Source organism: Micromys minutus (assembly GCF_963924665.1).
Source record: "Micromys minutus genome assembly, chromosome: 4".
NCBI classification, from domain to species: domain Eukaryota; kingdom Metazoa; phylum Chordata; class Mammalia; order Rodentia; family Muridae; genus Micromys; species Micromys minutus.
The window spans coordinates 29399246-29427048 of record NC_137973.1 but is presented as its reverse complement, the minus strand read 5'-3'; the positions used below and the strand labels follow the sequence as shown (position 1 = coordinate 29427048).

The window sequence follows — 27803 nt, the reverse complement described above, 5'->3', positions numbered from 1 at the left end:
AGGGGTAGTCTTTAGTTTTTGGTTTGTTTCTGTTATTTAAGGAATGTTAATCTTTTTTCTATTGCTATAACTAACCATGTCCCAATGTATATATGGCTCTACTAGCTATATATGGGTTTAGTTTACCTATTTGTACTTCTGCCTCAATACCCATCTTGCACTTTTTTAAAGTTACAATTTTTAGAAGTAGACTAGTTACTTCATAAGCCAGACTCTCTGACTGCCAGGAGTTTGATGGTCCTATTTTTTAGATCTTCTCCTCTGTTTAATAAACATTCAATCTCAATGTTGTTTCTTTGTATTTTTTACCTTTGGCCTCTGCTCATTTATAACAGTTTGCTAAACTATTTGTTTTCTAGTCTGTCGTAATTTCTGTTTTAGCTACTGGAGCAGGTTTGACATTGGTAATCTCCAGAGCTAGTCTTTTAAAATTAAAAAAAATATCTTTGTGACTGTGTTTCTCTGATCATAACAGGTAATGATTGAAGTTAATATGTAGAATGCCACCTAGGGCATTATCTGATTGCAAAGAGTTGTGTTCCCTATTTTTTTTTTCATCTGCATTTATTAGTCCAATGCCAGATTTCCTCACCTTCTGCATGTTCCAAAGGCTCAGGTCTTTTCTTTGGATCATTTCTAAGAAAACAAAAGTAGAACAACAAAAACAATGCTTCTAGGGATGCCTTGCTTATAGTCCTTGCTAACCACAATTAAACCATCTGTCATTTTTAACTTTACAACTATATTTAGAAATGAATTGTATCAAATTAGCACAATAACAATGCTATTTTACATCACCAGTGTCTCTCATTCATTCCTCTATTGGTGCTGAAATTGCCTGTAAAGATCTAATAACATTTATTGTGTTCTGAATTAACATTTTTAAAAGCCAAGGAACCAATCAACATTTAAAAAAATCTTGAATCAATTTAAATTTATGTCAGCTGATATTTTACTCACAGCTGAATTCAATTTTGTCAAAAATCAAAGTTTTTCTTGGGGGAGGGCATGTTTAATTTTAGTAAATAATACAGACCTTTTTCCTGACTCTTCAATTTTGTCCTAAACCTTTAAAGCTGTTAAACTTCATAGTCTTAGTTTCTGTTGCCTAGAACTAGAAAGTCCAAAACATGTCAACTGCAGGAAAAAAAAACTACCTCTCATAGGAACTGCCAGCAGCTGCACCCAACTGGGCCTAAGCCAAACCTAAACCCCAAACGACTAATCAGAAATTCCCTAAAAGACCCCAAATTTTTTCAGAATCTTGACCAATCCCAAATTTACCCAGAGCACTGGAGACAGATCCAACTAACTGTTCAATGGAAAGTAACATAAATGCCACCCACTCCCACCCTAGCAGGTTTTAAATTAACCCTGTAAAGTGCATACCTTTGTCTTAACTGCTGTTGTATGCCAGACCCCTGAATTCTGCATGTCTGCGACATAACATTTGGGTATGGGATATTGTTCTTCAATGCATTTTGAACCCTTATATTTGGCGGGTCATTTGTTATTTGCTGAAAATCTGACCCAAATTGTTGAGAATTTTCTTCTCTTTACTGATCTGTAAGTTTGTTTCTTGTTTTGTCAATTGTCAAATTTGAGTTTTCTTATTCTGGTTCAATCTAGAGTCCAAGAGGGACAGATTAGGCATGGTTTCTGGTAGCATGCCTGGGACTATGGAGGACAAACCTAAACGTCTTCTGTAAAACTTGGTAGTGCTCACCTGATTTCTGAATCAGATGTGTGTTTGTGGACCTTTCTTGCACAGGAAGAAAGACCATCAAAAACAGCCTTTTCTTTTTGGTTTTGCTATCCTGGGAACATTATTCTGTGTTTGTCTGTGTGTATTTTATTTATGGTTTCTGTCTTTCTGTGTCTGTACTTTTCTCTGTGTGTTTTTTTCTGTGGTTTTTGTTCCTGTGTATAATATTTTTGATCCCTAAGATGGTACAGGCACAGAGTACCTCACTGGTTTGGTTCTCAGACATTTCAAAGATTTCCTCTAAGTTGTAGGAGATTCAAGTTTGGTTATTATTCCCAGCAAACAAACCATCTGTTGTAGGAATAAATAGTCCACTTATGAAGAACTATAGCATGAGGAGGGAACTTTGCATCCCCCTAACAATCTACAAGGTGAAAGTAATTGTGTATGAGGCCAAGACCAACCTGTACAAACTGTAGACAAAGGAGGATCACCTGACCACACTGACTTCCCTGACTCATATTAATAGCTCAACTCACACTCAGGCTGTACTGCCCAGAGGCTTGATTCTTCTATGAACTTCCTCCTTCAGTCTTCTGAAGAAAAAATGTACTTCTGAGACAGTTTATGTCTGATGTATCATTGGCCAATGTTCACCTTTAAAATTGGAAGATGTAACACCATCAACCCCATTATCAAAGACTCTCACCTCTTATAGGTCTTTTAATTTCAATCATGCTGACCCCTCAACCTACCTGGGATAACGTTCAGCAACTGCTCCAGGTTCTCCTCACAACAGAAGAGATAATTGGGAGATGCTCTTAATTTGGTTCAGGGACCACATGGACTGCCCACCCAAGTCCAGGCTATTATCAATCAGCCTTAACTTTGACTGTACCCAGCTGGGATTTGTATAGCATTGAAGTTGTGAGAGGCTGTGGGAGTATACCACAAGATTCTGTTCAGTGGGCCTAGGAGAAGCTGCTAGCTAGTTGGCTACAAATTTATCTAAGGAAAACCAGGTATAATAATGAGAGCACTAGAGAATATTTAGGAAGAGTGTTTTGAAGCCTATAGGAATACACTCCTTTTGAGCCAGAAACAAGAGAAAATATTCAGTGGCAAACGTGGCCTTTCTTTTTGTTTTTAAATAAAATTGAACAACTTTAAAAAACAAAGAGAAATGTACAGATTTTAAGCATTTTTGCGTAAAAGTATGAATACATTTTTGTCAGTACTTGATTTTTTTAAAGGTATGATAGTATGCATTAAAATCTTATTAGTTATAATGAGCATAAAGTAAATGTAAAACAAGATGTAACCTGGAAATAGTCAAAGTTTTCTTGGTGTGTAAAAATTAAGCATAAAGGTTTTTCATTTTCTTTCTTTTCTTTGGCATTTGTTTTTCTTGAACTTCATATAGTCTGTGAGTTGTTTCCGGGGTGTTCAGAGCTTTCCAGGGTTAGTATTCAAGTATCAGTGACTGCATATTATGTCTGTTCTTTTGTTACTGGGTTATATCACTCAGGATGATATTCTCTAGATGCATCCATTTTCTTAAGAATTTCATAAAGTCATTGTTTCTGGTAGCTGTGTAGTACTCCATTGTGTAAATGTGCCACAATTTTTGTATCCATTCATCTACTGAAGAACATCTGGGTTCTTTCCAGCTACTTGCTATTATAAATAGAGCTGCAATGAACATTGTGTTGCATGTATCTTTGTTGTACGTTGTAGCTTCTCTGGGGTAAATGCCCAGAAGTGGAATAACTGGGTCTTCAGGTAGTACTATGTCCAATTTTCTGAGAGATCACCAGACTGATTTCCAGAGTGGTTGTACCAGTTTACAACCCCACCAACAGTGGAGAAGTCCACATCCACATCCTCTTTGTCCACATCCTTGCCAGCATCTGCTTTCATCTGAATTTTAAACATGGCTATTTTTAAACAAACAGCCGCTGATATTTGTCAGGATCTTCAGTGCCTGGATGGTTTTTCTTGTAAGGAACTTCCTTTAAGTTCATATAGGAATTACTATATGACTGAGTGACTTGTGGATCAATGGCACTCACTGAGCCATGGACAACCCAAAAGTTAAGGGGAAAGTCTGGGCACAGGGGTAAAACATTCTGTTTGGAAACAGGCACTTCTTTTAATTTCAAATAAAACACCATAGATGCAGGGGCAATGGGCACCAAGATCTATTCTTGGACTAACCAAATAAAGATGAACTTGGTATTGGGACAGATGCCCACACATTCATGGTTGTCTATGGGTGCTCATACTCCCTAATGGGAACATTTACTCACCAAAGTGGATCCCAAATACATTTTGACTCACAGGGAGTTAAATTATTGCATATAAATGACTCAATCCATGCTCTCACTTTAGCGACTGAATGAAGGTACAAATTATTCCTTTAACCCAGCCACAAATCGAAGCTTCTCTTTACGTGTAGAGGTTCATGGAAGAAATACGTGAGGTCTGGGACAAAAGAACCCAGTGGGACTTGTTCATTATCAATCCTCAGTTATGGTGCACCTGAAGCCATCCCAGTCTGAATCAGAAAATACCCAATGTACAGAGAGGCCTGAATGGGGATTACCCTCGGAGCTTGCCTAAATTGGAGACATGTCAGGAGTCCATATGACATGTGCTACAGGAGCTGAGTCAGTTGGGCAACCAAATGTATGCTAAGAAGGGTCAGGTTGTCAACTTGAAATGACCTACCTGGGGTACATACTCAAGGGGTGGGGCAATACACTGTCAGACGCCCAGATACAATCCATCCTTTATTTGCCGGTTCTATAAGTTCTGAGGCAAGTATAGAAATTTCTGAGATCTGTCAGGTTTTGCAGATTCATGGTTTCAGGGTTCTCTGAGATAGTCAAACCAATACATGAGGTCACTAAAGGACAGGAAGTTAAGATAGGACAGACAACTGAGATAGACATTGATTTTAAGACTTTGAAAAAAGCCTTGTTGGAGGCACTGGCTCTTGCCATTCTGAACATAAACTGTCCTACCAGCACTTGATGAAAGAAAAAGGATAGTAAAGATGGTGCTCACCAAAACTTGAGCCCATGGAATAGACCAGTGGCATATTTATCAAAAATGTTGATAATGGTTGTCCAATTCCAGATTGATGAAGTTGCAGGTACTACTTTTGAATTCCCTCACAAAAGATATAACCCATCATATGACCTAAATGAAGTCCCCATGCTACCTGACCTATCCTCAAATATACAGTATAATTTCTATTGATTTGTGGCATGGAAAGAACGTCAGGCCAGTCTTGACTGACATACTCAGCCAAGATGTAGACTGCACCATCTTTATGGCAGCAGCTTCATCCAGAACAGAATCAGATATGCAGTGTTGGCAGTGGTAAATTTGGACTCTGTTGTTTGGGCCCCTCCTGTACTGTCAGGTACTTCAGCCCAAAAGACTGTGTTGACAGCTCCACCTAGGGTTTGAAGTTGACAGAGGGGTTTACAACTAACATTTGTACTGACAGCAGATATGCCTTTGCCACATCTCATGTATATAAGTCCATATATCAAGAGAGAAGATCAGTGACTGCTGAAGGAAATACTATCAATATAAGAAAGAAATACTTGCTTTTCTGGAGTTATTATGGTTTTCTCTCAAAGTGGCCAAAATTCCTTGCCCTGGGCATCAAAAATGAATATGAGGATAGCTGAAGGAAACAGAGAAGCTAATAGAGCCACAGAGAGGCCACCCAATCTTCCACCACAAGCAGCCTGGAAGCCTTGCCACATCTGAGCTCCCCAGCCATCCCTAAATATGCTACTGAATAGTAACAAGATCAAAACAAATGCAGTGAAATTTACAGAATTAACTGATGGTTCCTTACCTTTGAGAGCCTTATCATCCTATCTAAAGAGTTTGCTAAACTATTCATCCATTAGATTTATCAAGCTTCATACATGGGTCCTTCAAAATTAAAGCCATTGCTACCAGGGAAGGATACAACATATGTCACTCATGACAATTGATGAATCAGGCAGCCTCACACTTCCCACCTGCCAGACTGTGAACACCTCAGTCCTTAAGCAAGGAGCACCAGGAAGTAAACTTAGGGGCCAACCATCAGGGGCTAATTGATCATATAGAAATATATCCAGGAATGTGCTCATTTCTTGAATTTACAGCTAGGAAAAGTGAGTATTTTATCTGGTTTAAATATATAAGATGTGTGGTCACTTCATGTTTGATTTTGACTGGTTTTAAAAGGTATAAATGTGCTCTGAATAACTTGGTCTTACAAATTGGCCTATATCCAATTGAGTATGAATACAAATTTGCAACTTTGGTAACAAAAGTTTGTTTAAAACTAGTAAGTTGGTTGGAATCATCCTAAAGAGCAACAGGTGGCATGACCCAAGTGGTTTCTTATGTAGGAACCTAAAGGAGCATTACAGCCTAGCTTAATGTTTCAGCTACCATTCCAGACAAAAATTATCATAGGTTTAAAAGATTGTTTTTATACTCATTTTTTTTTTTTTTTTTTTTTTTACATCCTCATGATTGTAAAGGGTTTGTTTGCTTTTGGCTTGTCTGCTTGTGGTTTTGAAGAGCCCTTAAAGCAATGAATGGCATTGTAAAGCTTTGCCTCAGGGAAGGGTTGATAGTGGTTTTTTTGTTTTCTGCTGCCTTGATGGCTGTACATTGAGACTTAAAATCCTCAATGTTTACTGTTGTAGACGCTTTGTTAGTTAAACAGTCCCTAGTCAGATTGTGGCATAAAAGATTCATAAAGATAATTTACTTATTTAATGTGATTTTCGAAAATCATCAGATGTTAGCTGGCTAGAACCTCACCTTAAGTTCACCAGATAAGTTATCAAACCATTGTCTGTTCTTCTCAAGGGATGCAAATCCTAGTCCCTCTACAGTTTACTGAGAGGTGAAGGGTTTTGCAGAGAATATAGAGGAAGGAATTAGTTAACAGAAGATATTATATAGATTATAATTAATTGTTGGATGTCTGTATTTTTGCCTTATACCCACAGCGGTCTTTTTTCAAAAGGAATCATTAATTTGAATTCACCTTTCTTTCTAGTTAAGTAAATTCTTAATATCCTTTGCTGTGTTAATATAGAACTGTATTATAGATGATTATTTATAAAGGGAAATGTCTTAACCTGATGATGTTTGTTCCATATTCTGAGCAGCAATTAAATTGGTTATTGCTAGATACTGATGTTTGGCTTATTGCATGTGCGAACTTTTCAGGTAACAATTAATAAATCATTATCTACAAAACAAGTGGTTAAAGTTCGTTTCTTTATGTATGTTTTATATTTCCTTTAAATTTATGCATGCATCCCATAGATAATGCAATCGATGTATTTCTAGATGTTTCTTCTATGGGAAAACAGTATATACAATTGGATCACATGTTCATTCTCCTGAGTTGCTGCCTTCTGCAGCATAGATTATGTGCAATAGCCACTGTTTTTAAATGTTGAAAAAATTAGTTGAACTTTAAATTTATATACCTATAGCCAATATATATAGATAAATGTTTGCACCAATAGATATAGTTAATGTTTTATAATTGCTTAAATTTGTTCCTTATTTAGAAATTGCTAATTCTTGAGTTTTGCAATTGTTTATGCAAATACAACTTAATTTAAGAGAATGTACTCTTTCATCTTTTCTGGTGTATTTAAGAGATACTGGATTGCTTAGGTCCCTTAAAAAAGGCAATGCCACTGCAGATTTGTATACCAGGCAGATTATAATCTTATTTTTTTGCTATAAGAATGCAAATGGCCTAAAACAACAATTTGAAACATGTAGAGAATATCCATGTTAAATTGTAAAAATTTGTCGTGAATGTCCTCAGTGTCTTCCTACATCACACATTGGTGTTAACCCTTGAGGACTTGTACCTAACCCATTATGACAAATAGATATTCCTCATATTTATGGTTTTAGAAAATTAAAATATTTATTGAAATATTAACACATTTTCAGCTATCTAGTTGCAACTGTTTTAACATGAAAAGCAACTAAATATGTATAGCCTCTGGACAATTGTCTTTAAGAGTAACACTGATCTCATCTCTGATAGACAAATTGCAGCTCAAGCCAGAGATTGTTTACAAAAGGTCCGAAAAGTATTAGAAGGTGTTTTATGGTTACTTAAATTGTATAGATTGTTCAATACATATTCAATTATTGGTATTCCATCTGATCATACTCCAACAAGAGTATTCTGAGAGGAAGGGCCTCTTTTATGGGTACATTTACGAGCCTCACCTTTGAAAATTGTTGTTTCTTAACCCAAGCTTTTATTAAATTAATAATTTTAATCCTTTCATTTAACTGGATATGCATTCAATCAGGAATGTTTAATTTGAATTAACCAGCACTGTAGCCAAGCTGTCAGCTGACAGACTAGCAGTAAGATACCCTATAGGTAGAGCTCGGTGGAGCTTGTATAAATTAGGTGACCAGAGACTGGAAAACCCGGGGGGGAGGGGCGTGGAGGGTGCTGCTAGACCTAAGACAAACAATCCACAGGAGCTGCACTGATTATTCTAAGACAGGTAAGAGCAAGTGCTGATGCCTTGTGAGCCTAAGTCAAGTCCCTAACTTTAAAAAATACCTTTGGGAGAACTATTGTTATTATACTAACCCCCATCCGAATAGGGTTAGCTAGACTGCCTACTTGCATGCCTTGACTGTGAGAGAGATACAAACCCCCTTTTGTTATGATAATTGTCCCAGTTACAAGTCTATTCCTTACCTGGTCTTCCTGTTTCCAGTTGCCCCAGGTTATAATATGTCACCCTAGGGGGTGACTCTTCTACCCATCAGCTAGGGAAATTGCATAACTCCTTTGTAATTACCTAAGTGCACATACTGAGACTGGATTCACTCATAAGAGACTGCAGTTCAAGGTGGAGTAAACTTTCTGGTAACACAAATAGTGGAGTTTTGTCTTTCTTTCAAACCATTAGGCCTTGTCCCGCTTCAGAGTAGTTGTTTGTGGTGCAGGCACCTCATAGGAAGACAGACAATTTGTTCTTATGTTGTTTACCTGTTAGGACATAGCAGGCTACATTTATATTTTCTAGATAGAAATGTTTCATATTAATAAAATGCCAGCTTGTGTTTACTCTTTTAAACATTATATCAATGTTGAATATATCTACTGATAATTTTACTTTCATTTTCAAACTTACATCTTTAACCTGTGAATAGTTTTTTCTTTCTTTTTTCTTTTTCTTTTTCTTTCTTTCTTTTTTTTTTTTTTTTTTTTTTTTTTCAGGTCTGGCAGGCTGCCTGCAAATTTTCATTCCTATATCTATTTTTGTTGATACTATACTGAAGCTTAAATAGAAGGAAGGCCAAAATGTGGATGCCTCAGTTTTCCTTAGGAAAAAAAAAAGCAAAACTTTCATGGGAGGAAATGCAAGGTTAAATAGAGGAACAGGTATTGAAGGAAAGATCACACAGAAGCTGCCTAACATTGGGACCCACCACATATGCAGTCACCAAATCCAAGCACAATTGCTGATCCCAAAAAGTACTTACTGTCAGGAACCAGATAGAGATGCCTACTCATGGACTATGCTAGAGTCATATGGATACAGCTGAGCATGCTTTCAGCTAACCATTGGTCTGAAATTGGGTATCCCAATGAGGATGCTAAAGAAAGTACCTAAAGAGCTGAAAGAGGTTGCAACCTGATGGGAAAAACAACATCATCAACCAACCAAACCCTCCAAAATTCCCATGGAGTAAAACACCAACCTTTGAGAGACCTATTGATCCAGTTGCATATGTAGCTGAAGATAGCAATGTCTGCCACCAATGTAAGAAGTGAGAAGAGGCTTTTGTCCCAGGAAGAGAATATTTTCCCAAGGTAGTAGAATGCCAAGACAATGAGGTGGAGCATGTGATCAGGATCGAGTGCCCTTTTGTGAAGGTAAATGTAGGGGAGGGGATGGGAGCAGGGCAGGCTAAAAGGATCACATCTCAAATGTCAATACAGAGTATCTGATGATATAAAAAGAGAATGAACATGTGCTCAAATTACACATACTGCCTTCTCATTATATGAGCCGTGTATAAATACAGCGAGTGAACTATCTATGGGCAGCATGCATAAATTTACAGAAAATGCAAAAGCATGCATAAAGAAAAAAATTTGAACCACTTGTCTTTTGGATAATGATTATCAAGTTTGCCTGAAAAGTTTGCACACACAATAGGCCGAGTATCAGTATTTTGCAATAACCAATTGCTGTTTGGAATAAGGAAGAAATACCTCTTCATATTCTTTTCAAAATACTTTTATGATTCTATCCTAAAATTCCATGTTAATGTGGGAACAGCTTCATAATAGGGTATTTAAACTTTACTTGAAGGGGAAGAAAAATGAATCTACATTAATCATCTCTTTTGGCAGATGACTGTTGTAGGTGCAAAGCAATCCAGAATTTATAAAGATCTTGGACAAATGTAAAGAGGAGAATAGGTCCATGTTTGGTAGTACATGTCTTTAATCAAAACATTCAAAAGACAGAGGATACAGATTTTGAACTACAATGCCACTTTACAGAACAAGTTCTAAGAAAACTAAGCCAAGGCAGTGAAAGATGTAATAGAAAAAAGGAGACATGTTCCAGTCCCAGTAAGCATCAGTTGTGAGTAGCTTGGCCCATGTTGCTCTTTGTTCGAGTCATGTTTTGATGAAGATTCGGAACTATTGGCTCTTCCAGCACCAAGCCTTACTGCATGATGGCATGCTTCCGACCATGGTGATAATGGACTAAACCTCCAATGGGGCAAGCCAGCCTCAACTAAATGTTTGCCATAAGAATTACTTTGTACTGAACCAAAATGCTATTTTTTTTAATTTTTTCTAGCAATTCTTAAAAGGTTGTATATTTCTGAGTATGTAAACTTTGTCTCTAGAGCACTGTCTCTCAACACGGAAGCACAGCAGAATCACTTGGGAACTTATATAAAGGAAAAACAATTCCTGAGGCTTTGCAGAGTCACCCTTCTTGCCAATGCCTAGAAATGCTTGTTGAAAAGAGCCTGATATGGATGTATCTTGAGAAGCTCTGCCAGAGCATTACTGGTACAAATGAGAATGTTTGCAGCTAACCATTGGATTGAACATGGAGAACCTAATAGAGGAGTTAAGGAAAGAACTGAAGTTACCTGAAGTGGTTTGTAACCCCAGAGGAAAAAAAAAAACAATATTAACTAAAAAGACATCCCCTCCCCCCACACACCTAGAGCACTCAGAGACTACACTACCAAACAATCAGCACACATAGAGGGACTCATGGCTGTAGCTGCATATGTCTCAGAGGATGGCATTGTCTGGCATCAATAGGAGGAGAAACTCTTGGTCCTGTGAAGGCTCATTTTCTCAGTGTATGGGAATTCCTGCATGTTGGGGTGGTAATGGATGAGTTGAAGTTGGAGCATCCTTAGAGAAGTAGGAGAGGGAGCAGGGGGTATGGGAGAAAGGGGAAAGAGGATAATATTAGAAATGTAATTACATAAAATATTTAATAAAAAAGAATCAGGTTTTCCTCTTCTGAGGATAAGGGTGAAGAAGGCTCCCCAACTCAGGACATCAATGCAAGGGTGAAGAAAAAGCAATTGCTTTCTTTTAAGCCATGGCATATAAGCTATGCATAAATAAAACTTTGGAAATCAGTCTTCAAGAGAGCCTTGATGAACTCATACAGTCTGAACAGATCACCCCCTATCTTGCCCTTCCAGTTCTACTTCCATTTGACAAAGCTAAAAATTCAGCATTGGCTCAGATTCAGCAACAGAGTCATTTCTAGGGGCTCTCTAAATACAGATTCTGTGATAATATTTGGACTTTTGTATTGCATGATGTTAAATTTAAACAGGTGACAGTGGATAAAGTGAAAATTGTAGCCTGTGATGGTAAAAATACTGGCACCAATACTATCGAACAAATAGAGAAATGGGTCTTTTTGATGCTCTCTTCTGTAGATATCACAGTTTTAGAAGAAACAGATAGAAGAGACTTTAAACAATTTATTCTCATGGTGCAAAATGACAACATTGTGCTTAATATACTACCCAAGAGTCCCACTGATAGAAGCATGAGATCCTGTTCTTTTAAGGGACCTTTAGTACTCATAATAAGGAAATGGAACTTTTTAAAAAAATGACAAATCAAATGTGGTAGCTTTCATAAGAATAAGACTCTCTGTGTGACTTGCAGTTAGTCTGTCTAAGGGTTTGAAAATCTTGTTGATTTTCTCAAAGAACAAGCTCTTGGTTTTGTTGATTCTCTGTGCAGTTCTTTGGTTTCTATTTGGTTGATTTCAGCTGTGAGTTTGACTATTTCCTGCCCTCTACTCCTCTTGGGTGTATCTTCAGTTTGTTCTAGAGGTTTCAGGTGTGCTGTCAAGGTGTTACTGAATGCTTTCTCCAGTTTCTTTTTTGAAGCACTTAGAGTTATGAGTTTTTCTCTTACCACTGCTTTCATTGCATTCCATAAGTTTGAGTTGGTTGTGTATTCATTTTCATATATTCTAAAATGTCTTTAATTTCTTTTTTTTTTTGACCAAGCTATCACTGAATAGAGCATTGTTAATCTTCCATGTGTATGTGGGCTTTTTGTTGCTTTTGTTGTTATTGAAGACCAGTCTTAGTCCATGGTGATCTGATAGGATGCATGGGAGAATTTTGATCTTCTTATATCTCTTGAGGCCTGTTTTGTGATGCTCTATATGGTCAATTTTGGAGAAGGTGTCCCCAAAAACCTGAGTCTAGATACAGTCTCTAGGGTAATCCCCAGTACATGACTTTCAGCAGGAGCCAATTATCTTACAGTTCAGAGTCCCTTTCAATTAGATGCTTGTACATTTACCAGCCACTTGCGCCTTAGTATAAAGACTTTTACCAGTAGAAATTTGAGGCTCTCCCACCCCCCAAAAAAATCAGTACTGCACGTCATAACTAGATTGGAAAGGGAAGTGAGATGAGTGGAATGAAGACACTGCTATGAGTTTCCTCGGATCTGATCCTGTCTGTGTTTTGGGAGGATCACTGATATTTCTCTGGTACTACAAAAGTTATTTTGAGGCCAAGCAGAGCAATTCAGGAAAAGCTGTAAGAACCCAGATTCAATCAGTAATAGCTCATAGGAGTTTTAAGTCATCCAGCCAGAGCTCAGAATAAACTAGGAAGGAGTGAGTTTATTCAGCTAAATGTCTCAATGACTAAAATGATCTAGGCCTAGAAAAGATTTTCCAGAGGCATTCCAGGCCTAGGTTGGCTGGTAGAGGTTGAAAGTACCAAAGATGACAATAAATAGAGGTGAACAATATTACTTTTATAATAAATACATTAAATTCAACTTCTCTGTCAATTCTGGAGGTAAGTCTGGTTAATGTATCTTCAGGTTAGATTCCAGTGTCCAGAAAATGTGAAAGATATTATTCAAGACTTTCCAGGACTCAGAACTGAGGCTTGGGTTTCTCCCACGAAGGTCTTGAAAAAAGGAGAAACAGTCAGTGATGTACCACCTGTGCCCGGAGAATTCTCGATGGTCTCTCCATGGATAGTCAGTGGGGAGAGATAGTGGCTGTCCACCAGTGTGCTCAGGTGGGAGAGAGTGCTTCTGAGGCTCCTCAGCTCTCTGTAGGCAGGCCCCGAGTCTTTTTTTTTTTTTTTTTTTTTTTTTTTCATTTTTCCTATTCTTGCTTTCATTTCTTTCAAAGTATTTTTTTTTTCCTTCCCTGGGGCTTCATAAACACTAAGCAAGTACTCTGCTACGAAACTACATCTGCTGACCTTACCAAGTCCGTGGAGGAAAAAATCATGTCCTGAATGCTGTTCAGACCCAACATAACAGACTGTGCACAACAGGTACAATTTGGTATTTGACAATTGAACTTAACAGTCATATATTTCATAAGCATATCGTGAAAGTCCTGGTTGTGACTATGACTTCAATAAATGACATCAGCAGGGAGAACTCCCTTCATACTGGACTTCACTTCTGGCCTCAGAACCCAGGATACCCAGCACAGTCTAGCAAGAGGGATCAGAGGCAACACTGACAAATAACAGAAAATTCTCAAGCTCTGCCCACCTGCTCAGTCACCACAGCAAGAGAATCCACATTTTCACTGAGCAAACTGAGGAATACCAAAGTCCACTTCACGAACACTCACCTTTTTAAGAGAATCCCCATGTCTTTCCTGAATGTACTTGAGGAATGCTGTGGTCCACTGAAGGGTTGTTGCTTTATCTGTCTCTGCATTGCAGAATGGAACTAAAAGATTCAGCTCATCACAGCAAATGCGGATTCTGTGCCTTCTATCTCGTTCCATTCGGTTATGTCTCTCGTGAAGCTGAGACCATCCTCCCTGGGGTCCGCTCTGAGTCTGCTCCCCCAAGTTTGACTGTGAGGACTCTGAAGACTGCCAGGTGCCCCGTGAGGCTGCAGCGCCTTCGCCCACGTTCTGAATCTCTCCAAGGGCTCCTCGCTCCACGCCTGTGTCCAGCTGGAGGATTCTACTCTGATTCCGCTTATTGATAGCTTGCTTACATAGCACTTCTTCTCCTACTTTAATCCAAACCTGCTCCAGCAAGGCTTTGTTTCTATCACCTCCTGTTTGTTTGGTGGACTCAATCTCTTACTGGTAACAGAAAGAAAATGCTCTAGGCAGTCCAATATCCTGGTGCTTGGCAGCTTCCAGTATAGAACATGAGTTACTAGAACTCTGAGTCTGTCCCAGGCTGGCGTTCCCACCCGTGGAGCAGGCACTTGTAAACAGTGGGTAGGTGAACTGCAAAGCAGTGGTGGCAGCAGCAGTTTTATTTTTCACTAAGGTCGTACATTTTGTTGCTGGTGAAGAGGAACATTCATTAATTCAGATGGATGTCGAATAAGAGTTACCAAATTGTTGAGCGCCACGCCCGACTCAGCGGGCTCCGCACCGCGCGGCATGGGGGGCTTTGCCTGCACACTGTTGAAGCAGTCCTCCAGGCTGATGCGTACAGTCCGCTTGGCCCGGACCTCGGGTGCGCCTTCGGGCCCCGCGCCGCCCGCGCCTTCCTTGGCCGCGCCGTCCGCCCGCGTCCGCGTCCGGTCCGCACCACCAGGCGTCTTCTCCCCCGCGCCCGCCTCGCCAAGCAGCATCATATGCAGCTCCTGGAAATCTATGTGGCCCAGGCACGGCGCGCCGGCCGCCAGCGGCGGGCACAGCACTGGATACACCAGCAGCCGGAGTGCATGCATGCCTGGAGCTCGCCTTCAGCCGCATCCATGTGTGAATAGAGAATGTGCTGCAGCTGTGTGTACTCCACTTCCCTCATCTCCACCAGGCTCAGGTCCGTGGTCGTGAACCTCAGCCCTGGCTCTCCCAAAACTGTGTCCCCGTCGCCCGCGCCCTAGGGGCCCGCCTCGCCGCCCTCACGCCCTCCTCAGGCGGCAGCTCCCGCGCCCAGGGCCCGACATGCCAGCGCAGCGTGGCCCAACGACGGGGCGCGGGCACCGGGAAGGCGACACGGACACGGGCGGGCGACGAGGAGGGGTGGCGGCCTCCTCAGACTTCGCGCCGGCCACCGCCAGCTCACCAATGAGGGAGGGAAACTGCTCAGGCCCTGAGTAGTACTCAGGACTACTAGTTCTTATTTTCAGATCCACTTTAACCTCCAATCTTCTTCAAGCAGAAATGCCAGGGGACCTGGATCCCAATAGCTGTGGCTACACACATATCTGTGTTCATGAATTCGGCTACAAATGTACTATTAGCAACTATTCATTTTGCATGGATGGAATTTGGACAAACTCTGCAAGCCCTGTGTTCTCATTAGAGGACACGGACCAAGAAGCATGGTGTTTGAAGGAACACGCAAATGGTTTTGACGAAGAAAGTAAAGATTACCGGTCAGTTTACCTGACACTGCTCAGGTGCCCAAATAGCCCAATTTGGGCCAAGTTTCAGTTCTGTATCACAAATGCCCAAGGAGAGAAATTCCAAAGTAGGATGAGGTCTAACATTATATGCTTTCCGCAAAACCAACACCGAGGATACAAAAAGTTTATTCACGGAGATTTCCTTCTCTCCTATCATCAGTGTTTTCGCCCTGAAAACCAACTCACCCTTTGCTTCCGGTTGAGCATAGTAGGAAACTTCTTTAGCATGCCTGGACAGAACATGATTCCTGCAAACAAGGATACAAAGCACATGTTGACTGATGACATGTGGACTGAGCAGAACAGATGACTGGAGCCAGAGCAAAGTAGTAATTGCACATGAATGCTTATTCTTCATAGAAGGAGAGGCAATAAGACATTTCTAAAGACTCAATTTGTGGAAACTCAGGTGCCAAAGCAATCACTGCTATCTGAGAGGCCTCTGGTTCAGTTCCCAGCCCCCACTGGAGAGTTTTTAACCACCTGTAACCGGTATTCCAGAGGATCTGAGACTCTCCTCTGTTCCCCATGGTCACAAACAACTCCATAGACAAAAATTTCACTTAATAAAAAATAATAAAAGTAAAACTTTTGAAATCAGTCTGTGGATTCCAGAAATGTTTATGATCAGAGAGGTCACAGGTAGTCCAATCAGCCAAGCTCATGTGTGGATGTCTGTGCAGAACCCTTGATGTCCCACCAACATTAGAAAATTTTAGTCTTTTTTTTTTTTTTGCATATAGTGTTGGCACATTAGATCTCCACCATCACACTTTTATGATGGCTAGAAGAGTAGGCAAAAGCAGAGGGTGTCTAATTCTGAGACAGAAGTCTTTGTGGGTCAAGACATCCAAACATTTTTATCTGTTTTAAAAACAGAAGGAATTGATTATTTTCAAATTCATAAGTCTTAGGCCAAACTTCTTATGCTCTGACCCTTAATACAATTATTCAAGTTGTGATCGACCACAAATATTTAATTATTCTCTGTCTACTTCATAACTATAATATAGCTACAGAATATCTGACATTCAACCACTATGAAAGGGCCATTTGACTGAAAGGAGATAAAAATGCACACTTTGAGATACATGGCTTTAGGTCATGATTGGGAACAAATCAGGTAGACTGCTTACAGATAGTCTCTTACTTCAGTAAGAGAATTTCAAAATCTGAATTCCACCTCTGTGTCACTTAGAGATGACTCCTGAAGAACGATAGGATAAATCACCATCTTCAGGTGTTAGTAGAAGACACGTGTAAGGAATAACTGGATTTAATTAAAATTATATTGTTATTATCATAATTATTAAGTACCATAATATTCTTTGTACTCGTAACAAGGTTTAGAAATTGCTGGGCACTGTGGGTATTTGTTTTTATTGCTTTTTTGTTTTTATTGCTTTTTTGTTTTTATTTGATATTTTATCTATTTACCACTGTTATGTTCTTTCTTCACTTGCCCATTTCCCCTCCACCATTCTTCTGTTTTGTTGAAGATACTTTTATTGCCATCCACCCACTCACACCTCAACAACCTGGCATTTAACTACACTGGGGAAAGAAGCCTTCACAGGATCTAGGGCTGTTCCTCCTATTGATGTCATCCTCTGTACATATGTGGCTGGAGCCATGTGTCTCTCCATGTGTACTCTTTGATTGTTGGTTTAGTCCCTGGGAATTCTGAGGGGTCTTGTTGGTTGATATTGTTGTTCTTCCTATGGGGTTGTAAACCCCTGAAGCTCTTTAAGTCCTTGATGTAACTCTGTCATTGTGGCCCATGTGATCAGTTCGATGGTTGGTGCAAGTATTCTCATGTGTATAGGCAAGGCTCTGTGAGAGCCTCTCTGGAGATATCCATATCAGACTCATGGTATTTGGGCCTTTTCCCAGTGGTTATAGTTGTACACAGCTGACTTATGAAGGTAAAAATATTTTTTTTAGGTAAACAGAAAGGGTGATGTGTAGATTTACCTTAAGGCAATACATGATTGGACAGTAGAAAAGTAGGGAAGGACTAGGAAAGCAGAAGAGGAAGTGGTAGGCTGAGATCACAGGAAGAGTTGAAGACAGATTCATATGTTTCTCTTGACACATATCTAGCTTTATGAAGTTGTCATGATTTAATCTAAGGGTTTTTAATAGGTCTAATTTATCTCCTATAGATGGTGAGTTTATATCTTTGTCCATTCCTTTAATTCTTATTGTGTAAAGGGTTTATGGATTGAGATTTTAACATATAAACATGTTTGATAAGTTTATAGATATAAGTCTTTTTTTTCCCAGGCTGTGGAGAATGTGAGATAATTTTTAGCTGGTAGAGTAGTAGTTGGTGGGAGTTGTTCCATCGTGCTGGCCTGTGGCTTTTGTAGAACTAGCAACCACAGCTCCACTCTGGAGTATCTCCTACAGAGAGACACCTAGCAGGACTGGTAGCAGCAGATTACTTTTAAATATTTACCTACAACACATGTTTTCATATATTCTTTCACCAAAAGGTATAGCACAGATTAATGGTGTATTTTATTTCACAATATCTGGATCACTAGTGGGAGTTCCTACATCAAAGCACTAGATTACAAAGAGATTTAAATACTAAAAACCAGTCAGTAAAAGCTGATATGTCTGTTCTCCATTTTTTGAATAATAATTAAATCCAGATACCCTCAAGCTTTTTACCAAGAATTGCCATCACAGTCCATGAGGACTACCATTCAATTTAAGCTGGAGCAGTGTTTTCCTTGCAAACTTAGGTGCCATTGGTCTTGGGGCACACATGGTACGAGTTAAAATGTCAGTTTGGGGCATTCTGGCCCAGCAAGAGGGCTGGGTCACTGACATTAAGACTCAGGACCTACCTGCAGATGGCTGAGACCCCAGAACTGTCTTATAATCACTCTTCTGCCTGAGCCCATAGGAAGATTGCCACATACCATTCAGGATCCAAATAACAAGAAATAAAAATCACTGTTACATAATTTCTCTGAAAATTAATGGACTCAATTCCCCAATAAAAAGGCATGGACTGGTCATGCCGCCGGGATCTTTCACAGAGGAATTTTATCAGCCGCTTCCCTCCCTGCTACTTGCTCTGTGAGTTTGGCAAGCTAGAGCCGAGTATGCCGGCCGGCCATCCTGTCATGATACGGGCGGTATGGAGGAGAAATCAAGGTGTATTTTGGCAATCTGGGTACTGGTGCTGGTAAAGGAGAATTAGGAAGGGCATTCAGTTACTATGGGCTCTTAAGAACTGTATGGATTGCCAGATATCCTCCAGGATTTGCCTTTGTGGAATTTGGAGACCCAAGAGATTCAGACGATGCTGTTCAAGGATTGGATGGGAAAGTGATTCTTGGTTCTCGAGTGAAGGTTGAATTATCAACAGGCATGCCTCAGAGATCTACTTTTAATAGGCCATCTGCGCGCCGTCCCTTTAATCCTAATGTTAGATGTTATGCATATGGTGAAAAGGGACATTATACTTATGACTGTCATCACTATCGCCTATGAAGAAGAAGCAGTTCATGATCTAGTTCACATTCCTGATCCAGCTGAAGGCGATATTTCGCTCATGCAGTAGGAGCCATGGAAGGAGGTTAAGATCACCATCTCCTCGGAGATCCAGGTCTGTGTCTTTTCCTAGATCAAGTTCAGCTTCACTCAGAAAATCTAGGTTCGGTTCTATAATACGATTGAAGTATTTCCAATCCCGCTCAAGGTCAAGATCTAGATCCAGGTCTATTTCACCACCAAGAAGCAGCCAATCACAATCCAGATCTCCATCTCCTAAAAGAAGTCGTTCCTCATCAGGAAGTCCACACCGAATTGCAAGTCCAGAAAGAATGGACTTAACTTCTCAAGTTCACTGGTTAGGGAAAAGTTATTTTGTTTACATTGTTATAAGGGGTTTTATTATGTCTGTAATGTGTAACCTAGTAAGAATCATCAACCATCTAATAAAAATGGATCTGGATTATTACTCTGTGAATTTCAAAGAAGTAAATATTGTTTTTCTTGACTGTATTAACACATTTTGGCCTGAGAATGTGGGTTTTTATTTGACACACTTAAATAAAATGTTTCTAACTAAAAAAAAAAAAAAAAAAAAAAAAAAAAAAAAAAAAAAACATAGACTATCAGGCCTGATACATAAACAGGTTCTAGCATTTTGCTGCCAGCAGGAAACTCATCTCAGAGAAAAAAAGACACTACCTCAGGGTAAAAGGCTGAGAAAAAACTTCCAAGTAAATGGCCCCATGAAACAAGCTGGAGTAGCTATTCTAATGTCTAATAAAATAGATTTTTCAAACAAAAGTTATCAATAGAGGTAAGGAAGCATACTTTTTACTCATCACTGGAAAATTCTATCAAGACGAACTCTCAATCTTGAACATCTATGCCTTAAATACAAGAGCACCCACATTTATAAAAGAAATCTTATTAAAGTTCAAAGCATAAATTACACAATGTACAATAAGAGTGTGAGACTTTAACACCCCACACTCATCAATGGACATAACATGGATACAGAAACTGAACATAGACACCACACAACTAGCAGAGGTTATGAACCAACTGGATTTAACAGAGATCTACAGGACATTTCATCAAAAATTACAGAATTTATGTACTTCTCATCACATCATGGTACCTTCTCCAAAACTGACCATACATTTGGTCACAAAACAGACCTCAAGAGATACAAGAAGATCAAAGTATTCCTATGCATTCTATCAGATTACCATGGACTAAGGCTTGTCTTTAATGACAAAAATAAACAAAACCAAAACAAACAAAAGCTTCCATACACATGGAAGCTGAGCAATGCTCTGCACATTGATAACATGGCCAAGAAACAAATTAAAAAATATATGGATTTTTTAGAATTTAACAAAAATGACACCACTAAATAACCAAACTTTTGGGATGTAATGAAGCAGTACTGAGAGGCATCTTCATGGCTCTGAGTTTCTCCAAAAAGAAGCTGGAGAGCACAAACACTAGCAGCTTGATAGCACAGCAGAAAGTCCTTGAACAAAAAAAAAGCAGACACACCCATGAAGAGTATACTGCAGGAAATAATCAAACTCAGAGCATAAATCAACAAAATAGAGACAAAAAGAACTATACAAGGAATCAACGAAACCAAGAGCTGTTTTTTTTTTGTTTGTTTGTTTTTTGTTTTTTGTTTTTTTTTTTTTTTTTGAGAAAATCATCAAGATCAATAAACCATTATTCAGATTAACTAGAGGGCACAGAGAGAGACTCCAAATTAAGAAAATCAGAAATGATGGGGGACACATAACAACAGAAACTGAGAAAATGCAAGAAATAATCAGATCCTACTACAAATGCTCATACTCAACAAAACTGGAAAATCTGGAGGAAATGAATAAATTTCTAGAGAGATGCCAGTAACCAAAGTTAAATGAGGATCAGATAAACCATCTAAAAAGTCCCATAACAAATAAAGGAATAGAAGAAGTCATCAAAGGATCCCAATCAAAAAAATCCCAGGACCAGATGGGTTTAGTTGAGAAATCTATCAGACTTTTATAGAAGACTTAATACCTATACTCTCCAAACTATTCCACAAAATAGAAACAGAAGAAACACTACCCAACTTCTTCTTCAAAATTACAATTATGCTGATACCTAAACCACACAAAGACACCACAAAGGAACAGAACTTCAGAACATTTTCTCTCATGAACACCGATGCAAAAATACTCAATAAAATTCTTACAAACTGAAACCAAATACACATGTAAAACATCATCCACAATGACTGTGTAGGGTTTATCCTAGGGATGCAGGAATGGTTCACCATATGGAAATCTATCAAAGTAATCCACCATATAAACAAACTCAAAGAGAAACACCACATGATCCTCTCACAAGACACTGAGAAAGCATTAGACAAAATTCAACACCCTTTTATAATAAAAGTCTTGGAAAGATGAGGAATCCAAAGCCCATAACTTAACATAGTAAATGCAATGTACAGCAAACCAATAGCCAACATCAAACTAAATGGAGAGAAACTTTAAGCAATCCCATTAAAATCTGGACTAGACCAGGCTGCCCACTGTCCCCCTACCTATTCAATATAGGAAGTCCTGGCCAGAACAATTAGGCAACAAAAAGAAATCAAATGGATTCATATCAGATAGGAAAGAAGTCCAAATAACACTATTTGCAGATGATATGATAGTATACTTAAGTGACTCCAAAATATCACCTGAGATCTTTTTTCCTTAATATTTATTTTAGAAAAATCATAGAAAAATGTACAGATTATTAAAAGGATTTTAGTGTAAATACATAGAAAAATATTTTTGTCAGTACTTGATTTTTTTAAATGTTTGATAGAATGCATAGAAATCTTACTATGTACAAAGATCATAAAGTATATGTAAAACAAGATATAACATGGAAATAGTCAATGTTTACTTGATGGGTAAAGATTGAACATAATAATTTTTATTTACCAAAAACTGCCACAAGGCTTTCTTCTTAGCTCTTGAGTTATTAATGATTTAAGGTCTAGGTGTACATAATTTTGTGAGGGTGCTATAGACTTAATGATTTTTTATTGTGAATAACTGAGGCTTCTAATTTTTGGTCGTTTTTTTTTTTGTTTTTTTTTTTTTTTTGTTTTTTTTTTTTGATATGATTTGTGAGTTGTTTCTTGGGTATTCAGAGCTATCTGGGGCTAGTATCCAATCATCAGTGACTGCCTATTGTGTCTGTTCTTTTGTGACTGGGTTACCTCAGTAAGGATGATATTCTCTAGATTTATCTGTATTTTCCCACCATTCTCTCCTTTGTTCTGTCCTATGTCAACAGCCTGGGATCCAAACACATGCTTCCAATTCATTTGCCTCTGAGATTGACCTTAGTTTTTCTAAGGATAAATGTGTGTGTGAGTGTATGTGTGTGTGCAGGGGAGGGCTTTAGGGAGCAGTTGATCTGGCTAGAGTCTGCATCACTCTCTACTGTGGAGGTGGGATTTGAGGCATGGCTAGTGTTTTGCACAGCTGCCTAATGGTGTGTCCAGGAAAAGTGGATTTACAATCTGAGTTCAGAAAGCACCTACTGGTTCATGATGATTTGCATAACCATTCTTCAGTGCTTCTACTGATCTCACAGCATTTACCTTTGTGTTTTGTATTCACAGCATTTACCTATCTGCCCCACGATTTTAGTTGGATTTATTTATGTTTCTCTCCATTTTAGTTGATGTTGGCTATAGAATTGCTCTAAGTTGCTTTCATTACAGTCATTTACATTCCTTGTGTCTCTTCGGTCTTTTGTCATATGTATCAATGATTTTCACCAAGGCTTTTTCTAAATCTAATGAGATGATTGTGGCTTTTGACTTTCAGTTTGTTCATAGGGAAGATTGTAGTATTAGTGTTGAAGATCCTATGCCAAATGCTCCAGCTCATCTTATACCAAGAATGGTAGATAATACTACAGAATGAACAGCAAAACTTTTTACACTGTGAGCTGGAAATCTGTTGGCATAAGCACCTTCTTTTCTTTTATACCCTCTTAATACCATATTATAGCCTGAATCCCTTCTGGTGACTTATTCTCTTTTTTTCAATGTAGACAAGTGTCAGTTTGTTATGAAGTTAGTATTTATTAGAGAAACAGTGTTTTCTGCATTTCTAACTTGCTTGAAGAAATCGATTTAAACCAGGGTTCCAGTAGATGGAGCCTGTGCTTTCATAATCCCACTGTACACAGTAGTAGCCTGAGGCTCCATCCCAGCCTCTCTGATGGGCCTGATACTATGCGTGAACACAAACATATTGATTTAGGATGTATTTTTCTCTCCTAGGGATCTAACTAGTGATACAACAAATTTTCCACATCAAAGTATTAAGTATATCAAATGTCTTAGTCAGGATAAGGGTACCTATTCCTGCACAAAGATCATGATCAAGAAGTATCTTGGGGAGAAAGGGTTTATTCAGCTTACACTTAACCATGCTGTTTTTCACGAAACGAAGTGAGGACTGAGCATCAAGCAGGTCAGGAAGCAGGAGGTGGAGTCGGGGCCATGGGGGAATGTTACTTACAGGCTCATTTCCCCTCATTTTTTCAGCTTGCTTTATTATAGAACCAAGATCTACCAGCCCAGTGATGGCAGCACCCACAATGGGATAGGTGCTTCCCACTTGATCACTAGTTTAGAAAATGCCTTACAGCTGGATCTCATGGAGGCATTTCCTCAACTGAGGCTTTTTTCTGGGATAACTCCAGCTTGTGTTAAGTTGACATAAAATCAGCCAGTACAATTGACACCTTCTCAATTTGACACACAAACATATGACTATTAATCCTCAACCCTTACTTTCCTGTTCTCTGCCAAGATCTAAATAACGATTTTTTCCTTTCACATTGGCTTAGTTATTTTCACAATACCACAAAGAAGTCCCAAATCTTTACAATTCTTTACCTGCTCTCATTTATTTAAAAAAAGGCCCCTCGAGTATCAAATTATGTTTAAAAAATTTAACTGAAATTATTTAAGTTATGACAATGATAGAATGTGCCAGTCAGTCAAAATTCCAAACTACTAAACCTCTGAATTAAGAATGAACCATGACTGGATCTCACCCTGTTTCACAGCTCTGCCAGCTGAGCACCTATCACTAATGCTAGTGCTCGGCCATGCCATTCACATTCTGATAGCATGTGTCTATATTCGACACACTGAGGTGTAAAGCAATGTCTTACCAACTTTTTATTTCTGCAAAAATCCTCCCATAATGGCAACTGTGTTGAAAACTCCAGTAAAACTAGCAGGCCTGTGATAGATCCACCATCATATGATTAACAGAGCACAGATATTTTGTAACTATACAATTTATAAGCAACTAATAAATTTTGAAATATTTGTAATATAATGAAGTTATAAATAGTTTATCTTCTTCTTTTCCTTATATATTTCTATTTTCATACACCTCATTTATCTGTCTAGTAGACTATTAAACTCTGGATTTAAATATGACTAAGCATAAAATAAAAGAGATGAGTGTGAATGTCTAAGCCAGTAAAAGCTACTAACTTGGAGACAAATTCAACCTAAGGCGAACATTGAGAAAGCTGGATTTGCCATTGGGTTCTTCATAGTTCGATCTGTCAAGTATACATGGACATCCATGGCTGAAATTATGAACGTCTATGTGCCATAAAGCTAACTCCATCACAAATGGAATGTCCACTACTTGAAAAAAGGCCCCTCCAATGTTAAACTTTGCAGGATGTGGAGTCTGAAATGGTAGGCAACCATATTAGCAAGGTTTTAAGACCTAGTCAACATACACATATATGTGGAATTTCCATTTAAATTACAATGTCTATACCAAAAGAACCTACGCTAGCAGTGCTACAGTGCTAACCAAAAGGTACCATTCCATCCGTTCAATCACTAGACTGTTTTCCTGTCATCTGAAGGCAATGGCAGACTCCACTTTAGGCTGTAAGAGGCTCTGCCTGGATGCACACAGGGTACATCCAGTGGTCAAGCTGCTCTCAGCATCCAGTCCCCATGCTGTGTCCCTTAAGCTCATAACCTCCACTCACGACCAGGTCATGGCGGCCTCTTCCACTTTACTTTTCTGTTGCCACAGGTGCTATGTAACTGCTACTCAAAACTAGTCTCTAGTTCCGGAAAATCATTCTTATTGTCTTTGTAAACTCTAAGTTTCTTTTTAGAATTCTGGAACAATATGAAAACATTAAAAATATTTTAATTTTGTCTTTCAAATACAATAAAATTCGGATATATGATGTTTTAAGATAATTCAATTACTAGATGAATGATCTCCATTTACATAATATATACTTTGTAAAGAGGTTTCATTGAATTGCTCTTTAGTGAGGTGAGTTTCAACTCTTCTAAAACAGTAAATTAGCTCATTACTTGTGTGTAAATCTGAAGTGTGTCTGTTAGGACATTATCTTTTAAGTCAAAAACAAAAAAATTAGGCAGATGTTTATTTAAAACAATGCTAACAGATACACTGAGCAATAAACTTTTTCATTTAACTTAATGTCTGCTCAGTTTCTTAAAATTAGTTTCGTATAAAGAGCCCATTAATTAACTCATGAGATTGGTCAAGGCAGGGCATTTGAACTAGAATATAGGATTTTTAAAGCAGTTGGTTTTGCTGTTCTTGATAATCAATCTCTCTTTCCCTCTCTCACTCTCTCTCTCTCACACACACCTGCATGCGCACCACACTTGCTAGGCAACATACACACACACACACACACACACACACACACACACACACACACACAAACACACATAGTATTCTGGATATTGGATTTCCTCCCATAATCCTGTATAATTTACTGTTCGCAATCTTCAGTGTTTTCAAAACTATGTATTAAACATGGCCAATTAGATCTATCTGAGGAACTCTTAAAAATTATTTGGGAACTTCAGTTCAGAAAACTGATGATTAACTATTTAAAAAATGAAAATTCATATAAAAACACAACCGACTTAACACAGGTGTTGAAAAAAAAAACTCAAGTTGTAACTCAATTCTGTACTTTCTCAAACATGATGGAAAAAGAATTACAAGTAGTAATACTATGTAAGAAGAAACTATTAACAGTGGGCTTGGGGTGCTACACAGTATCACTGCACTACAAGTATGTGCAGAATTCAGCATGTGCCAGCATGGAAAACTGTCTTGCACTGAGGTTTTCCAAGAGGTACAATGAGCCTGCCAAGAAACATCTGGTCTGTACTAATAGCTTGCTGTCTTCAGTACAGGCCTTCATAATGTCAGCCACGCTGCTCTTGCAAAATCCCTTAGTGTAAAAGAGTTTTCAGTGCTGATAGGCAGGACTATGATCGATGATGTGGAATTGAATCCAATGCACATTGAGTTTCATTTCATTGTCAAGAATCTGAACAAGTTGTTGCCTTGGTGGAAGATGTCCAGACTCCAGCTTAGACCACACTGGCACCTCATTTAAAGTTATCTCAAATGCACCTGTTTACATATACTGGTTCTCAATCATGTTGCTCAAGATGAAAACCATTATACATGCATAAGCCTTATTTTCTTTGTCCCACTGCCAGATGTTAGGAGCTTGCATGCTGAAAAAAGCAAAAGGATCTTTGTCAACTACTATTAAGCCTATTAATACTAGTTTGAAGTGTCTATAAATTGGTTGAGGAAGATAATTCTCCCCTTCAATGTGGATGTCTGGATACCGCTGGCTAGTAACCCGCATGTACTCCTCAAACACCCGCCTGTACCCTCAGGATACACAAATCTGGAACTTGAGCAGCAGCCCCGTGGCATACTGCATCCTTAATCTCTTGCTGGGCACGCTGCCCAGGTTGGCAGAGGCCTCGCTGCGGACCACCGCCAACACCACCACCAGCAGAAGCAGCAAGAGCCTCATCTTAACTGAGACAGCCTCTCCGGCCGCTTCAGACTAAGACTGCAGCCCAAAACCTTAAATAACATTTTTTTTTAATTGAATAATCTTTGTGTTTACAATTCAGGTGTTATCCCCTTTCCAACAATCCCCTCCCTCTCCTACTGCCTCCTTGAAGGTGCTCCCTCTACCAAACTCCCTCTTCTACCTCATCATTTCCCTACACTGGGAAAGGAACCTTTGCTGGCTCAAAGTCCTCTATCACTGATGCCAGAGAATGATATCCTCTGCTACCTATGCACCTAAAGCCACAGATCTCTTTAACAACACATTAGTTAGTGTTTTAGTCCTTGGGAGCTGCGGTGTGTTTGGTTAGTTAATAATTTTATTTTTCCCATGAGGTTGTAGACCCTGTCAGCTCCTTCCACCCTTTCTGTGTTTCCTTTATTGAGGTCCCTGTGTTCAATCTAGTGATTAGCTGCAAGCATCTTCCTCTGTATCAGTCTGTCTCTGGCTGCATATGTGGGTATACCCCCAGGTGAGGCAGTGTCTGGATTGTCTTTTCTTCAATCCTTGCTCCTCTATTTGTCCCATTATTTCCTCCCGTGAGTTTTGTTCTCCCTTCTAAGAAAGACTGAGGCATCCACCTGTTGGACTTCATTCTCTTTGAGCCTCATAATTTCTGTGAATTATTTCTTGGGTACA

At 38.9% G+C, this 27803-nt stretch overlaps 4 pseudogenes across 4 annotated transcripts; 2 read left to right on the top strand and 2 right to left on the bottom strand.

The window, feature by feature from the left end:
• The first annotated feature begins 11382 nt into the window (after positions 1-11382).
• LOC308420028 (transcription initiation factor IIA subunit 2-like) lies at positions 11383-11913 on the top strand (annotated as a pseudogene). Its single transcript has one exon. The product of its transcript is annotated as a transcription initiation factor IIA subunit 2-like (transcript).
• A 1965-nt stretch (positions 11914-13878) lies between these two features.
• Positions 13879-18379, bottom strand: LOC308420027 (transcription factor-like 5 protein; annotated as a pseudogene). The gene is made up of 3 exons: positions 18357-18379; positions 15864-15925; positions 13879-15299 (listed from the first exon to the last, which is right to left on the bottom strand). The product of its transcript is annotated as a transcription factor-like 5 protein (transcript).
• A 442-nt stretch (positions 18380-18821) lies between these two features.
• LOC308420026 (serine/arginine-rich splicing factor 7-like) lies at positions 18822-23701 on the top strand (annotated as a pseudogene). Its single transcript has 2 exons — positions 18822-19545; positions 23527-23701. The product of its transcript is annotated as a serine/arginine-rich splicing factor 7-like (transcript).
• Positions 23702-26556: 2855 nt separating this feature from the next.
• Positions 26557-27122, bottom strand: LOC308420236 (thioredoxin reductase-like selenoprotein T; annotated as a pseudogene). The gene has a single exon. The product of its transcript is annotated as a thioredoxin reductase-like selenoprotein T (transcript).
• Positions 27123-27803: the final 681 nt, after the last annotated feature.